This window comes from Arachis hypogaea, chromosome 13, assembly GCF_003086295.3.
Source record: "Arachis hypogaea cultivar Tifrunner chromosome 13, arahy.Tifrunner.gnm2.J5K5, whole genome shotgun sequence".
Lineage (NCBI taxonomy): Eukaryota > Viridiplantae > Streptophyta > Magnoliopsida > Fabales > Fabaceae > Arachis > Arachis hypogaea.
Genome location: NC_092048.1, coordinates 62,175,971 through 62,193,444, shown reverse-complemented (window position 1 = coordinate 62,193,444; position 17,474 = coordinate 62,175,971). Strand labels below are relative to the sequence as shown.

Here is a 17,474-nt window from a genome sequence, read left to right as displayed (position 1 = left end):
TCTTCTCAATATCCCAATGCAAAAAGCTAGAGAAACTAAAAATCCTAAGAGCTATCAATGTATATAGAAAAAACCTAGAGGAGGAGTAAAACTAGATCTAAAAACTAAAACTCTGTAGAATGAATGTTCCCTTTGGTTTCTGCTTGTTCTCTGGCTCTAGTCTGCTGTTCCGGGCCAAAAAACTGGGTCAAAATAGGGCACAAAATCGCCCCCAGCGAATCTGTAAATTATGCAGATCGCGCACGTCACGCGATTGCGTCGCTCATGCGGACGCGTCATTCGCGTTTCTGCTTTGCCACGCGGACGCGTCGTCCACGCCTCTGCGTCGCTGGTGCTTTTCCATTTCGCGCGGTCGCATCATCTATGCGGCCGCGTCACTGCGATTTGATCTTCTCCACGCGGTCGTCTCGTCCATGCGGCCGCGTCGCTTCTCGCTGGTCATCTCCTCAATTTCTTGTGTTCCTTCCATTTTTGTTAGCTTCCTTTCCAATCTCCAACTCATTCTTGCCCTATAAAGCCTGAAACGCTTAACACATAGATCACAGCATCGAATGGAATAAAGGAGAAGTAAAATGTATAATTAAAAGTCTCTAGGAAGCAGTTTTCACTCATGTAATAATTTCAGGAAGGAAATATAATTGCATGCTATTTTAATGAATAAGTGGGTCAGGATCATGATAAGACCACACAATTAAACACAATATAAACCATAAAATAGTGGTTTATCAACCTCCCCACACTTAAGCATTAGCATGTCCTCATGCTTAATTGAAGGAGATGAAGTAAATAAGTATGAACATGCAGAAACTCATGCAATGCAATGCAATCCCATATATATATGAATGCAACTATATGATTCTTGTCCACTTGATCAAAAGTAAATAAGTTCTTCAAAACAATTATAATTCAAATTCCACTAATTCAATTCTTATAAAGTAAGAGCAGATAAAAATGCAAGAGGATAGCTCATGAAAGCAGGAAACATAGAAATTCAAGCATGGAACCCTCACTGATGGTGTATGTACACTCTAGTCTTTCTAGTGTATAGGGTAATCACTCTATCCTTCTCTAATCATGCTCTCTAACTTTTGTTTTTCTCCTAATCAATCAACAACAGTAAACATACCATTGCAAACATCACGAAGTCTTTTCAAGGTTGTAATGGGGCTAAGGTAAAGGTAGGGATACATATATGGTCAAGTGAGCTTATAAATTGAATCTTTAATTAACCCAAGCTTCAACCCAACCTATATATTTTACATAACTTTGGAATTCATGCCTAGCTACCCAGAGTTCCCTTTTTTACATTCCATACTCATGTATTAACTTTTTATTTTAATTTTATCATATGTGCATTGATTTTTGAATTCTTAATTCAGCATTGGGGTAATTTTGTCCCCTTATTTATTGATTAATTTTTTTTTTAAATAAACATAGCTTATCAATGCACATAGATTTTTAATTCTTATAGTTTCACATGAGTAGGTGACGCCAGGGCATCTTGGCCAGTTTCACTGACCTTTTCTTTACTATTTTTAGGTTAGTTTCATGCATTTCTTTAGGAAATAAGCTAGTTTTGGGTAGATATTCACTTATGCCTTGATTCAAGCATACATTGTGCATTTTACATAATTTCATGAGGATTTTGCATAAGTTTAGTGACAATTATTATGTTGCAGTACTCATGACTTGGACTAGAGCTTTGATCCACTTTATTGATTGATTTTAGGACCAAAAGGAAGCAAGAAAAGGGGAGGTAGCTTGCAAGATTAATGAGAAAAGTGATTACCAATAACACTCTCAAAAAGCCATCAATGCCCACGTTAGAGAGTCACGTTAACTAAGTTAACGTGAACTCTAACGTGGAGAAGAGAAGTTGAGCCAACGTTAGTGACACTTAACATTGTCACTAACGTTGGCAATTACTCATAAGTGGCCACGTTAGAAGCCACGTTAACCTAGGTTAACATGGCCTCTAACGTTAAGGGGGGAAGAGAAGCCAACGTTAGTGACACTCAACATTGTCACTAACGTTGGCCTATGGTGCAAAGTACCACGTTAACTCCCACGTTAACTTGGTTAACGTGGGAACTAAAGTAAGGGATGAAGAGTTGTCGACAATGTTAGTGAGACTCAACATTGTCACTAATGTTGAAGCAACCACATAACCCCCAAGAGTCACGTTAACTTCCACATTAACTTGGTTAACGTGGAAGCTAACGATGAGGAATGAAGGATGAGCCAACGTTAGTGACACTCAACATTGTCACTAACGTTGGGATGGCTAAAGATGGCCACGTTAGAAGCCATGTTAACCTAGTTAACGTGGACTCTAACGTGAGACCTAGGGGCACATTGGAACGTTAGTGACAATGTTGAATGTCACTAACGTTCTCGAAGGATGGCAAGGGCTACGTTAGAAGCAACGTTAACCTAGTTAACGTGGGCTTTAACGTGAAGCAAGAAGGGGCACACTGGAACGTTAGTTACAATGTTGAGTGTCACTAACGTTCTCGAAGGTTAACAAGGAAACGTTAAAAGCCACGTTAACCTAGTTAACGTGGGTTTTAACGTGAGGCAAAGGGGTGCATTGGAACGTTAGTGACAATGTTAAGTGTCACTAACATTCTCGAACTTATATTCTCACTAAATATTAACACCCCTGACGTCCTGAACTAAAGTCTCCGCCCACTTCGCACTTTCTCTCTGCAAGTAAAGCCAAGCCCAAATAAAGAAAGGAACTGCTTCAAACTAAAGATCCAAAGGCCCAAGACTTGAAGAATCACACTAGAAGCTGAGAAGAGTAGTATATATAGGAGTAGCTTTGAATTGAGAAAGAGTTCTGGAGGCTGGGAAAAAGAGAACTACTCTCTGTATTTTACTTTCTTTGTAATTTCTAGTTTTATGATGTATTCTCCATCTTTGTTTTCATTTTCAAGAGCTATGAACAACTAAACCCCTTTCATTGGGTTAGGGAGCTCTGTTGTAATTTGATGGATCAATACTAATTTTCATTATTCTTCTTCTATCTTTCCTCTTGATTTTACTTGAAAGCTTTCGATCTTCATCCAATTGAGTAGTTATCTTGGAAGAGAAGCTACTCAAACTTGGATCTCTTTTGAACCTTGAAAAAGGAATGAAGAGATCAAGCTAGAAATGCTTTCTCATGCTGGACCAAATTGGGTTTGGATGGGTATGTGACTATAACCCTCTCAATACTTGATTTGGGAAATGCATGTGGTATAATAGTGACCATACTTCATCTCTTCTCATGAGCAATTGACCAAGGAATTGGCTATTGATCAAGATTTGAGAGATTGAATTGTAAGAAATTGTAATTCAATCACTTAAGATTGCCAAGGAGATCAATGAGTGCATTGATTGAGGAAGAGATGAAAATGAACTTGATCCGGAGAATTGCAACATCTCCTAAGCCCAATGAACTCCCCATCTCTGATCTTACCCATTCTCTTTAATTTCTGCCATTTACTTTTATGAGCAAATCCCCCATTCCCATTTACAATTCTGCAATTTATTTTCAGTCATTTACTTCCAGTCCTTTAATTCTAGCATTTACTTTTCTGTTATTTACATTCCCGTTATTTTTATTTTCTGTAACTCTCAACCCAAATTCTGGATTCGCTCAACTAGAACATTCTTCTAATTAAAGTTGCTTGATCAATCAATCCCTGTGGGATTCGACCTCACTCTATTGTGAGTTCTTACTTGACGACAAATTCGGTACACTTGCCGAAGGGAGATTTGTTGAGAGACAAGTTTTTCGTGCATCAAGTTTATGGCGCCGTTGCCGGGGATTGATTGTGCATCAACAATGATTAAATTGGAAGATCACTAGATTGAGCATTTTTATTTTGTGAATTTCATTTTCTATTTGAGTGATTTACTTTTTGTTTTAGTTAAACTTCTTCCCTTCCCCCTCTACTCTTTTGTTTTTCTTTGTTATTTTCAATTATGTTTGCTAACCCACTAACTGTTTGATATATTACATCACCCACAACTAACAGTAATTCTGACACAAATACTGTCTGCACCTATTTTCTTTGCTTGTACTTGTTGGTTGTATGACAGGGAGAAGAAGCGGGGCTTCAACTTCCTTTGATTCTGAACCTGAGAGAACTTTCCTTAGACTAAGGAGGGAGGCAAAAGAAAAACATGTAGTTGGTGCTGAAGAAGAGGAGGAACACTTTGAGGAATACTTTGAACCAAACATGGAAGAAAATATGGAAAATCATCATGAAGAAGAGACTCACAACCATGGCAGAGGAGGTGGAGCAAATCATGCTGGGGAGGATAGAAGAGTTTTGGGCTCTTACATCAATCTAAACCCAGGCAATTGTGGAAGTAGCATCCAAAAGCCAACAATCCATGCCAACAACTTTGAACTTAAACCACAGCTCATCACCCTTGTTCAGAACAACTGTTCGTTTGGAGGAGGTGTTCGAGAAGACCCCAATCAACATTTGACCACCTTCCTGAGAATATGTGACACAGTGAAATCTAATGGTGTTCATCCTGACGCCTATAGACTGCTCTTATTTCCTTTCTCACTTAGGTACAAGGCAGCCAAGTGGCTGGAATCCTTCCCAAGGGAGAGCTTGACAACTTGGGAGGATGTGGTGAACAAATTCTTAGCAAGATTCTACCCTCCTCAACGAATTAATAGGCTGAGAGCTGAGGTTCAAACTTTCAGGCAACAAGATGGTGAGACTCTATATGAAGCATGGGAGAGGTTCAAGGACTTAACAAGGAGATGTCCACCTGACATGTTCAACGAATGGGTGCAGCTGCACATTTTCTATGAAGGTCTCTCTTATGAGTCAAAGAAGGCCGTAGACCATTCATCTCGAGGATCTTTGAACAAGAAAAAGACCATTGAGGAAGCCCTAGATGTTATCGAAATAGTAGCAGAAAACGACTACTTCTATGCTTCCAAAAGAGGGAACACAAGAGGAGTGATGGAGCTAAACAATGTAGATGCTCTGTTGGCCCAAAACAAGCTCATTACCCAGCAGCTAACTGACCTCACCAAGAAGATGGAGAGGAACCAAGTAGCAGCAATCTCATCTTCATCAACAATCCAAGAAGGAGTGAATGAAGAAGCAGAGGGGAGTCAGGAGCAAGCCAACTACATTGGGAATTCACCAAGGAAAAACTATGATCCATACTCCAAGACTTACTACCCTGGATGGAGAAACCACCCAATCTTTGGGTGGGGAAGTAAGCAAGATCAAAACCAAGACCAGAGGACATCTCAACACCCCCACAACAACACTTCTCCACACACTTATCAAAACCAAAATAGCACATCTGCTCTGAACCACTCATCAATTGATGACAAGCTCTCTAAGATCGAAACCTTCATTGAAGGAATATGCAGAGACATTCAAGACAGTAAAGCATTCAGAGAGGAAGTGCAGTCAAACATGCAGAATCAAAATGCTGCCATCACAAAACTGGAAACACAAATCAGCTATCTATTTAAGCAGCTTCCTAACCACAATTTTTGCTATGATGCCCATTCAAGCAAAAGGGATGAGTGTCAAGCTATCACACTTAGGAGTGGGAAGGAACTGAAGGAACATCCCCAAAAACCATAAGAAGAAGGCTCAAATGAAAAGGGAGAAGAGCAAGATGGAATGCAACCCCCCACGCCAAGTCTGCAGAAAGAAAAAAAGATACCCCAACTGAACATCTCAAGAGCTCCATACCCCCAGCTATTGAAGAAAAAGGAAGATGACAACCAGTTCTTGAAATTTTTGGAAATCTTCAAGAAGCTGCAAATCAACATACCATTTGCTGAAGCCATAGAACAAATGCCACTTTATGCCAAGTTTTTGAAGGAGCTAATGACTAAGAAGAGAAGCTGGAAGAACAATGGGACTGTGATACTAACTGAAGAGTGCAGTGCTATCATTCAGCATAAACTACCTCAGAAACTGAAGGATCCTGGGAGTTTTCAGATCCCTTGCATTATAGGAGAAATCACAGTAGAAAAGGCTCTTTGTGACTTAGGGGCCAGCATCAATTTGATGTCAGTAGCTATGATGAGAAAGATGAAAATTGAGGAGGCTAAACCAACAAAAATGGCTCTACAACTGGCAGACCGGTCATTCAAATTCCCTCACGGGATAGTAGAGGATTTGCTAGTAAAAGTAGGAGATTTCATATTCCCAGCAGATTTTGTGGTGCTGGACATGCAGGAAGACGCCAAGACCTCCATCATCTTGGGAAGGCCATTCTTGGCCACTGCTGGAGCTGTCATTGATGTTCAGAAGGGTGACCTCACCCTGAAATTACACAATGAAAAGATGACATTCAATGTGTTCAAGGCCATGAGTTATCCATCGGAACAATTGGGGGAATGCATGAGGTTAGATGCACTTGAGGATGAAGTGGAGGAGAATTTTGAAGAAGATGAACCTGAAGAGAACGAAAGATTGGTGGAGGAAGAATCTGAATCAAGTGAGGAGGTAGCTACAGCAGAAATACATATACCAGATGCACCAAAGGAAGGGAACGAAAAATCAGAATCACCCAAACTTGAACTCAAAGCATTGCCACCTACTCTCAAATATGCATATCTAGGAGAAAATGAAAACTACCCAGTGATCATAAATTCATCCCTCAGTCAAGATCAAGAGGACGAACTACTCAAGGTGCTGCGGGAGCATAAGGATGCCATTGGATGGACCCTTGCTGACTTGAAGGGAATCAGTTCAGCCATATGCATGCATAAAATACTGTTGGAAGATGATGCCAAGCCATCAATTCAATCCCAAAGAAGGCTGAACCCAATCATGAAGGAAGTGGTACAGAAAGAGGTTATGAAGCTTTGGCAAGGAAGGGTCATATACCCAATTTCGGACAGCCCTTGGGTTAGCCCCATACATGTTGTGCCAAAGAAGGGAGGGATCACTGTGGTTACCAATGAGAAGAATGAGCTCATACCTACAAGGACCATCACAGGATGGCGGATGTGCATAGACTACAGGAAACTCAATGAGGCTACACGAAAGGACCATTTTCCCCTTCCATTCATGGATCAGATGTTGGAAAGACTTGCAGGGCACGCATATTATTGTTTTCTCGACGGTTATTCAGGATATAACCAAATAGTGGTTAATCCAAGAGACGAAGAGAAAACCTCATTTACCTGTCCGTATGGAGTGTTTGCCTATAGGCGTATGCCATTTGGATTATGTAATGCCCCTACAACTTTTCAACGCTGCATGCTTTCTATCTTTTCAGATATGATAGAAAAATTCATTGAAGTTTTTATGGATGATTTCTTGGTATTCAGAGATTCTTTTCCTAGTTGCCTACATCACCTCGCCTTGGTATTGAAAAGATGCCAAGAGACCAATTTGGTCTTGAACTGGGAAAAATGCCACTTCATGGTGACAGGAGGAATAGTCCTTGGTCACAAGGTCTCTCACCAAGGCATTGAGGTTGATAGAGCTAAAGTAGAACTTATTGAAAAACTACCCCCACCCAGTGATGTCAAGGCAATTAGAAGTTTTTTAGGGCATGCGGGTTTTTACAGAAGGTTCATCAAAGATTTTTCAAAGATAGCCAAGCCCTTAAGCAATCTCCTTGTATCTGATACACCATTCATCTTTGATGAAACATGCATGCTAGCATTTGCACATTTAAAAATGAGGTTATCCTCTGCTCCTATCATTTCCCCACCTGATTGGAACCTACCATTTGAATTGATGTGCGATGCATCTGATTTTGCAGTTGGAGCGGTGTTAGGACAAAGGAAAGATAACCTAGTTCGTGTGATATACTATGCTAGCAAAGTCCTTAATGAAACTCAAAGAAATTATACCACTACTGAAAAGGAGTTGCTAGCAATAGTTTTTGCATTTGACAAATTTAGATCATACCTCATTGGTGCTAAAGTGATTGTTTTTACAGATCACACAGCACTTAAATATTTGTTTGCCAAGCAAGAATCAAAGCCAAGACTAATAAGGTGGATCTTACTGTTGCAGGAATTCGATATTGAAATCAGAGATAAGAAAGGAGTGGAGAACAAGGTGGCAGATCACCTATCCAGAATCCCTCATGATCAAGGTGGAGAGAATGATACAAATGTGAACGAGCTCTTCCATGATGAGCAATTGATGACAGTTCACAAAGCACCATGGTTCGCAGATATTGCAAATTTCAAGGCAACTGGGGCATTACCCCCAGAGATCAATAAACATCAAAAGAGGAAGCTCATGAATGATGCAAAATACTTTGTCTGGGACGAGCCATATCTCTTCAAGAAATGTTCAGATGGAATTCTTAGAAGATGTGTTTCGGAAGAGGAAGGGAGAGAAGTCCTGTGGAACTGCCACGGTTCATGCTATGGCGGGCATTTTGGAGGGGACAAAACTGCAGCAAAGGTGTTACAAAGCGGATTCTTTTGGCCCACCCTTTTCAAGGATGCCAAGGAACTAGTAAAAAGCTGCAATGAATGCCAAAGATCTGGAAACCTGCCCAAAAGAAATGCCATGCCACAAAATTTCATCTTGGAACTGGAAATGTTTGATGTGTGGGGAATTGATTTCATGGGACCATTCCCAACCTCATATGCAAACAAGCACATCCTGGTAGCAGTGGATTATGTTTCCAAATGGGTAGAGGCTATTGCAACCCCAACTAATGATAACAAGGTAGTCATGAACTTCCTCAGGAAGAATATCTTTAGCCGGTTTGGAGTCCCAAGAGCTCTCATCAGTGATGGAGGGAGCCACTTTTGTAACAAACCACTAGAAGCTCTCCTCTTACGATATGGGGTAAAACACAAAGTAGCCACACCTTACCATCCTCAAACAAGTGGGCAAACTGAGATATCCAACAGAGAGCTGAAGAGGATCCTGGAGAAGACTGTGGGCGCATCTAGAAAGGATTGGTCGAAAAAGTTGGATGATGCTCTTTGGGCATACAGAACAGCATTCAAAACTCCACTTAGAATGTCTCCATATCAACTAGTCTATGGGAAGGCTTGTCACTTACCACTGGAGCTGGAACACAAAGCTCTTTGGGCTATCAAGATACTAAATTTTGACAGCATTGCTGCTGGTGCAAAAAGGATCTTGCAGCTGCAAGAGATGGAAGAATTCAGGTCACAAGCCTATGAAAACACTAAGATGTATAAAGAAAAGGCAAAGAGAAAACATGACATGCATCTGGCACCCAGGAGTTTCGAAAAAGGGCAGCAAGTACTCCTTTACAATTCTAAATTAAGGCTATTCCCAGGAAAACTCAAGTCAAGGTGGTCCGGACCTTTCATGGTTACAAAAGTATCACCATATGGCCACATCGAAATCACGGATGAAGGTTCAGAGAGGACTTTTACAGTGAATGGACAAAGACTCAAGCATTACCTGGGCAACATGGGGGAAAACCCCAGAGTAAAGTACCATCTCAAGTAATTAAGGACTCGTCGAGCTAGCAACGATAAAAGAGTGCTCTGTTGGGAGGCAACCCAACCTCAGGTAGTTTCACTTTAATCTTTATGTCAATAAAAATCACAAGTTATTTCCCCTGTATTGTAAGGAGCTAAGTTTGGTGTTCCACACCAGAACAATCCAAGAGTGGTAGTGTAGTTCTAAGTTTGGTGTTCCACTAAAAGACATTGGTTAGAATTACACTCCACTCCAAAAGAACATTGCTAGCTCCATCCAGTCAAGAGAAACCACTTAGATGTAGTTAGACTATAGGTGATCATTGCTTTGTTGATAACAAGATATGAGGGTCTCAGCATATATGCAATGTTTTGTACTGGGCAAAGAACTAAGTTTGGTGTTCACACACCAAATTGAGTTCAAGAGGCACAAGCATACATGTAAGCTAACTATGTCTCAAGTGCTTTGGGAACAAGCAACTTCCAGTAACCTTGCAGGAATCTTATAAGGAAATGGTGCACCTTCACCCAAAGAAGCGAGGCAGCAAAAACTAGGATGATGACAAAGAGAGAGGGGGACCAGAGATCATCACCCGAAGGTTGTATTATTACCTAATTCCATTGTACTCAGAATTGTTGAAAGTTGGAAGTTCGAATGCACTTTTGATTTGTAGTTACACGTAGTTGAACCCTTTTTAAATTCTGTCTTTTAAGTTCTGAATAGGTCTATGTACACTAGTCTTTATGTTACTGCACCATCACTTAACTTACTTGTATGCTGTCCCTTTAAATCAAATTGAAGAAGAGAATGATTATGTTTTTAAAAGACCAGAGTAGAGTTCATAATGTGGAAGTGCATTCATGAATCTTTGGGGTAGTCATAAGTTAGCTAAATTGGTTCAACCACAAGGCTGGGATGACAATTATATGGCCTGAATACTTTGCTTTGGATACACTCATAAGACTAAGTTAATAACAAGATCCAAAGAAGAGAAAAGGGAAAGAACAATGGAAGTGAAAAATAAAAGAAAAAGAGTAAGCAATAAGGCTAGGCATCAATGGTTTTAATCTTGAGGCAAGTGTCTGTGGTGCTCCTGTGTGAGGGATCTACTTGGATGAATAAGCTCTTAGGGGTGCCTTATCACTTGGTAACTTGGGTTAACTAACTCGGGATTATCAGCTGAAAGTCCACTATCAAGAGTAACCTTCACTACAGAACACTTAGTAACCCAAAGAGGTGCTGGACACTGGTGCACGAATTGTGAATCACACTTTTCACAACGCGTACCACTAACCAGCAAGTGCACTGGGTCGTCCAAGTAATACCTTACGTGAGTAAGGGTCGAATCCCACAGAGATTGTTGGTTTGAAGCAATCTATGGTTATCTTGTAAATCTTAGTCAGGAAGTCAATTATGTTTATCAGTTGAATTATGAATAACCAGTAGAGCATAAATTAAAAGTTACTTGTTGTGTAGTAATGGAGAATATGTTGGAGTTTTGGAGATGCTTTTGTCTTCTGAATCTCTGCTTTTCTCTGTCTTCTGATTCATGCACGCACGTCCTCCTATGGCAAGCTGTGTGTTGGTGGATCACCGTTGTCAATGGCTACCTTCCATCCTTCCAGTGAAAACTACGCTCACGCGCTCTGTCACAGCACGGCTAATCACCGGTTGGTTCTCGATCTGGTTGGAATAGGATTTACTATCCTTTTGCGTCTGTCACTAACGCCCAGCCTTCAGGAGTTTGAAGCTCGTCACAGTCATTCAATCCTTGAATCCTACTCGGAATGCCACAGACAAGGCTTAGACTTTCCGGATTCTCATGAATGCCGCCATCAGTTCTAGCTTATACCACGGAGATTCTGATTAAAGAATCTAAGAGATACTCATTCAATCGGATATAGAACGCAGGTGGTTGCCAGGCACACGTTCATGGTTTGAGGAAGGTGATGAATGTCACAGATCATCACCTTCATCACAGTTAAGCGCGAATGAACATCTTAGATAGGAACAAGCGTGTTTGAATGGAAAACAGGAATACTTGCATTAATTCATTGAGACACAGCAGAGCTCCTCACCCCCAACAATGGGGTTTAGAGACTCATGCCGTCAGAGAATACAAAGTTTAGATCTAAAATGTCATGAGATACAAAATAAGTCTCTAAAAGTTGTTTAAATACTAAACCAGTAGCCTAGGGTTACAAAATATGAGTGGACTATGATGGATGATGCAGAGATCCACTTCTGGGGCCCACTTGGTGTGCTGGGGCCCACTTGGTGTGTGCTGGGGCTGAGACTTTAAGCAATCCACGTGCAGAGGCCATTTGTGGAGTTGAACGCCAGTTTTTGTGCCAGTTTGGGCGTTCAACTCCAGTTTTTTATCCTTTTCTGGCGCTGGACACCAGAATTGGGCAGAGGACTGGCGTTGAACGCCAGTTTATGTCGTCTATTCTTGTGCAAAGTATGGACTATTATATATTTCTGGAAAGCCCTGGATGTCTACTTTCCAACGCAATTGGAAGCACGCCATTTCGAGTTCTGTAGCTCCAGAAAATCCACTTTGAGTGCAGGGAGGTCAGAATCCAACAGCATCAGCAGTCCTTTTTCAGCCTGAATCAGATTTTTGCTCAGCTCCTTCAATTTCAGCCAAAAAAATACCTGAAATTACAGAAAAACACACAACTCATAGTAAAGTCCAGAAATATGAATTTTTCCTAAAAACTACTAGAAATAGACTAAAAACTAACTAAAACATACTCAAAACTATATGAAATTATCCCCAAAAAGCGTATAAAATATCCGCTCATCACAACACCAAACTTAAACTGTTGCTTGTCCTCAAGCAACTAGACAAATAAAATAGAAGACTAATAGGTTGAGAAGCAATAATATCTCAGAGTTTTTGAATGAAGCTCAGATTCTAATTAGATGAGCGGGACTAGTAGCTTTTTGCTTCTGAACAGTTTTGGCATCTCACTTTATCCATTGAAGCTCAGAGTGATTGGCATCTATAGGAACTTAGAATTCAGATAGTGTTATTGAGTATCCTATTTCAGTATGATGATTCTTGAACACAGCTATTTTATGAGTCTTGGCCGTGGCCCTAAGCACTTTGTTTTCCAGTATTACCACTGGATACATAAATGCCACAGACACATAATTGGGTGAACCTTTTAGATTGTGACTCAGCTTTGCTAAAGTCCCCAATTAGAGGTGTCCAGAGTTCTTAAGCACACTCTTCTTTTTGCTTTGGACCTTGACTTTAACCGCTCAGTCTCAAGTTTTCACTTGACACCTTCACGCCACAAGCACATGGTTAGGGACAGCTTGATTTAGCCGCTTAGGCCAGGATATTATTCCTTTTTGGCCCTCCTATCCACTGATGCTCAAAGCCTTGGGATCCTTTTTATTACCCTTGCCTTTTGGTTTTAAGAGCTTTGGCTTTTTCTGCTTGCTTTCTCCTTTTTTCTCTCTCTCTTTTTTTTTTTTTTCTACAAGCTTTGTTCTTTGCTGCTTTTTCTTGCTTCAAGAATCATTTTTATGATTTTTCAGATTCTCAATAACATGTCTCATGTTCATCATTCTTTCAAGAGCCAACATATTTAACAGTCTTAAACAACAAATTCAAAAGATATATGCACTGTTCAAGCATTCATTCAGAAGACAGAAAGCATTGCCACCACATTTAACTAATTAGAATTTCTCTTATTAAAACTCGAAATTTTATTGCTTCTTATTCAAAAGATCTACTACTTTATTCATGTTAGCTGGTGATGAGAAAAATAAACTATAGCTTAATTGGAGATAAAATCAAAATAGGTACTAATTACTACTATATGACTCCTAAGGTAAAATTAAAATAAGAACAGTTATCACAGAGTTAAGGCTAAGATTAGAACTCAACAACCTTGAGGTTTGGGAAGTGGATGTTCCTCTAGTCTGTGAGGTGCTTGGTCCTTCAAGAGAAAATTTCTGGCGCTTCAGTTCCTTTAAATCACGCCCTTGCTCCTCTTGGAGTGGGTTGTTTTCCTTTAGGGGCCATGATCTTAGTGATCACGGATAAGCACACCAAACTTAGAGCTTTGCTTGTCCTCAAGCAAAAGAAAAAGAAGGAGATGGGTAGAAGGAGAGCTCCTCCCCACCATCCTGGCGTTTGAACGCCCAAACACTGCCTGTTTTGGGCGTTCAACGCCCAAATGCTGCTCTCCTGGGCGTTCAACGTCTAGTTGTTGCCCTTTTCTGGCGTTGAACGCCAGATAGCTATCCTTACTGGCATTTTCCTGCCAGTAAGCTCCCTATCTCTGTTTTGTGTGTAGATTCCTTCTGTAACCCTGTAAACTTATGGAAATGATTCTTTACCTTAGTGTCAGTGAACTTTATAAAAATAAATAAAAATAAAAATAGGGTAAAATGCTTAGAGGATTGTTGCCCCATGGCTGGGTTGCCTCCCAGCAAGCGCTTCTTTATTGTCTTTAGCTGGACCTTGCTGAGCTTTTAATCTAGCTTCAGCCTTGAGCATTCTTGCTCAATGTTGCCTTCAAGATAATGCTTGATTCTCTGTCCATTGACAATGAACTTCTTATCAGAATCAATATCTTGAAGCTCTACATAACCATATGGTGACACTCTTGTAATCACGTATGGTCCTCTCCACCGGGACTTTAGTTTCCCGGGAAATAGCCTGAGTCTAGAGTTAAACAACAGGACCTTCTATCCTGGTTTAAAGATTCTAGATGACAGCTTTCTGTCATGCCATTTTTTTTATTTTTCTTTATAAAGCTTGGCATTTTCGAAAGCTGTGAATCTGAATTCCTCTAGCTCATTTAGCTGGAGCAATCGTTTTTCTCCTGCTAATTTGGCATCTAAGTTTAGGAATCTGGTTGCCCAATAAGCTTTATATTCCAATTCCACGGGCAGGTGACATGCCTTACCATACACAAGTTGGTATGGAGAGGTCCCTATAGGGGTCTTGAATGCTGTTCTGTAAGCCCACAGAGCATCATCCAAGCTCCGTGCCCAATCCTTTCTACGGGTATTTACTGTCCGTTCCAGGATTCTCTTTAATTCTCTGTTAGAGACTTCAGCCTGCCCATTGGTTTGTGGATGATATGGAGTGGCCACCTTGTGGCGAATTCCATACCGAACCATGGCAGAGTAAAGCTGTTTATTGCAGAAGTGAGTGCCCCCATCACTGATTAACACTCTAGGGACACCAAACCTGCTAAAGATATGTTTCTGGAGGAACTTCAGCACTGTTTTAGTATCATTGGTGGGTGTGGCAATAGCCTCAACCCATTTTGATACATAGTCAACTGCCACCAGAATATAAGTGTTTGAGTATGATGGTGGGAAAGGTCCCATGAAGTCAATTCCCCATACATCAAACAACTCTATTTCCAAGATTCCTTGTTGAGGCATGGCGTAACCATGAGGCAGATTACCAGCTCTTTGGCAACTGTCACAATTACGTACAAACTCTCGGGAATCTTTATAGAGTGTGGGCCAATAGAAGCCACATTGGAGGACCTTGGTGGCTGTTCGCTCACCTCCGAAATGGCCTCCATATTGAGATCCGTGGCAATGCCATAGGATTCTCTGTGCTTCCTCTCTGGGGACACACCTACGGATAATTCCGTCTGCACATCTCTTAAAGAGATAAGGTTCATCCCACAAGTAGTACTTTGCATCAGTAACTAATTTCTTCTTTTGTATTCTATTGTACTCCTTGGGTATGAACCTTGCAGCTTTATAGTTTGCAATATCGGCAAACCATGGTGCTTTCTGAATGGCAAATAGATGCTCATCAGGGAACGTCTCAGAGATCTCAAGAAAGGGGAGGGACGTCCCTTTCACTGGCTCTATCCAGGACAGATGATCAGCCACTTGGTTCTCTGTCCCTTTTCTGTCTCTTATTTCTATATCAAACTCTTGCAGAAGCAATACCCATCTGATGAGCCTGGGTTTTGAATCCTGCTTTGTGAGTAGATATTTAAGAGCAGCATGGTCAGTATACACAATCACTTTTGATCCTACTAAGTATGATCTGAACTTGTCAATGGCGTAAACCACTGCAAGTAGTTCTTTTTCTGTGGTTGTGTAATTTTTCTGGGCATCATTTAGAACGCGACTGGCATAATAAATGACATGCAGAAGCTTATCATGCCTCTGTCCCAATACTGCACCAATGGCATGATCACTGGCATCACACATTAACTCAAATGGCAATGTCCAGTCTGGTGCAGAAATGACTGGTGCTGTGACCAGCTTAGCTTTCAGCGTTTCAAACGCCTGCAGGCATGCTGTGTCAAACACAAATGGTGTGTCAGCAGCTAGCAGATTGCTTAGAGGTTTTGCGATTTTTGAAAAATCCTTTATAAACCTCCTATAAAATCCTGCATGCCCCAGAAAGCTTCTGATTGCCTTAACATTGGCAGGTGGTGGTAATTTTTCAATTACCTCTATTTTTGCTTGATCCACCTCTATTCCCTTGTTTGAGATTTTATGCCCAAGAACAATTCCTTCAGTCACCATGAAGTGACACTTTTCCCAGTTTAAAACTAGGTTGGTTTCTTGGCATCTTTTCAGAACAAGTTTCAGGTGATCAAGACAGGAGCTGAATGAGTCTCCATATACTGAGAAGTCATCCATGAAGACTTCCAGAAATTTTTCCACCATATCAGAGAAAATAGAGAGCATGCATCTCTGGAAGGTTGCAGGTGCATTGCATAGCCCAAAGGGCATCCTTCTATAAGCAAACACTCCGGATGGACATGTGAATGCTATTTTCTCTTGATCCTGGGGATCTACTGCAATCTGGTTATAGCCTGAGTAGCCATCCAAAAATCAGTAATAATCATGACCTGCTAGTCTTTCTAGCATCTGGTCTATGAATGGTAAAGGAAAATGATCCTTTCTGGTGGTTGTATTGAGCCTTCTGTAGTCAATACACATGCGCCACCCTGTAACTGTTCTTGTAGGTACCAGTTCATTTTTTTCATTATGAATCACTGTCATGCCTCCCTTTTTTGGGACGACTTGAACAGGGCTCACCCAGGGGCTGTCAGAAATAGGATAAATAATCCCAGCCTCCAGTAATTTGGTGACCTCTTTCTGCACCACTTTCTTCATGGCTGGATTTAGCCGCCTCTGTGGTTGAACCACTGGTTTGGCATTATCCTCCAATAGGATTTTGTGCATGCATCTAGCTGGGCTTATGCCCTTAAGGTCACCTATGGACCACCCAAGAGCTGTCTTGTGTGTCCTTAGCACTCGAATAAGTGCTTCCTCTTCCTGTGAATTTAAAGCAGAGCTTATGATCACTGGAAAAGTGTCACCTTCTCCTAGAAATGCATATTTCAAGGATGGTGGCAGTGGCTTGAGCTCTGGTTTAGGAGGTTTTTCCTCTTTCAGAAGAAAGTTCAGAGGCTCTTTCATGTCCCCTGAATCCTCCAAATCAGGCTGAACATCTTTAAACATGTCTTCCAACTCTGATTCGAGACTCTCAGCCATGTTGATCTCTTCTACCAAAGAGTCAATAAGGTCAACTTTCATGCAGTCTGTTGATGTGTCTGGATGCTGCATGGCTTTGACAGCGTTCAATTTGAACTCGTCATCGTTGACTCTCAGGGTTATTTCCCCCTGCTGGACGTTAATGAGGGATCGTCCAGTTGCTAGGAAGGGTCTTCCTAGAATGAGAGTAGCACTCTTGTGCTCCTCCATTTCCAGCACAACAAAGTCAGTGGGAAAGGCGAATGGCCCAACTCTGACAATCATGTCCTCAATCACGCCTGATGGGTATTTAGTGGAACCATCAGCAAGTTGGAGACATATCCGGGTTGGTTTAACTTCTTCAGTTAAGCCAAGCTTCCTGATAGTGGATGCAGGTATCAGGTTGATGCTTGCCCCAAGATCGCATAAAGCTGTCTTGGTGCAATCACCTTCTAATATGCATGGTATCAGAAAACTCCCAGGGTCTTTAAGCTTTTCAGGAAAGCTTTTCAGAATGACTGCACTGCATTTTTCAGTGAGGAGAACTCTTTCTGTTTCTCTCCA

At 41.1% G+C, this 17,474-nt stretch overlaps 1 non-coding gene across 1 annotated transcript; it reads right to left on the bottom strand.

The window, feature by feature from the left end:
• Positions 1-4,682: 4,682 nt before the first annotated feature.
• On the bottom strand, positions 4,683-4,786 carry LOC112738556 (small nucleolar RNA R71). The gene has a single exon (XR_003169511.1). It is a non-coding gene; the product is annotated as a small nucleolar RNA R71 (small nucleolar RNA).
• Positions 4,787-17,474: the final 12,688 nt, after the last annotated feature.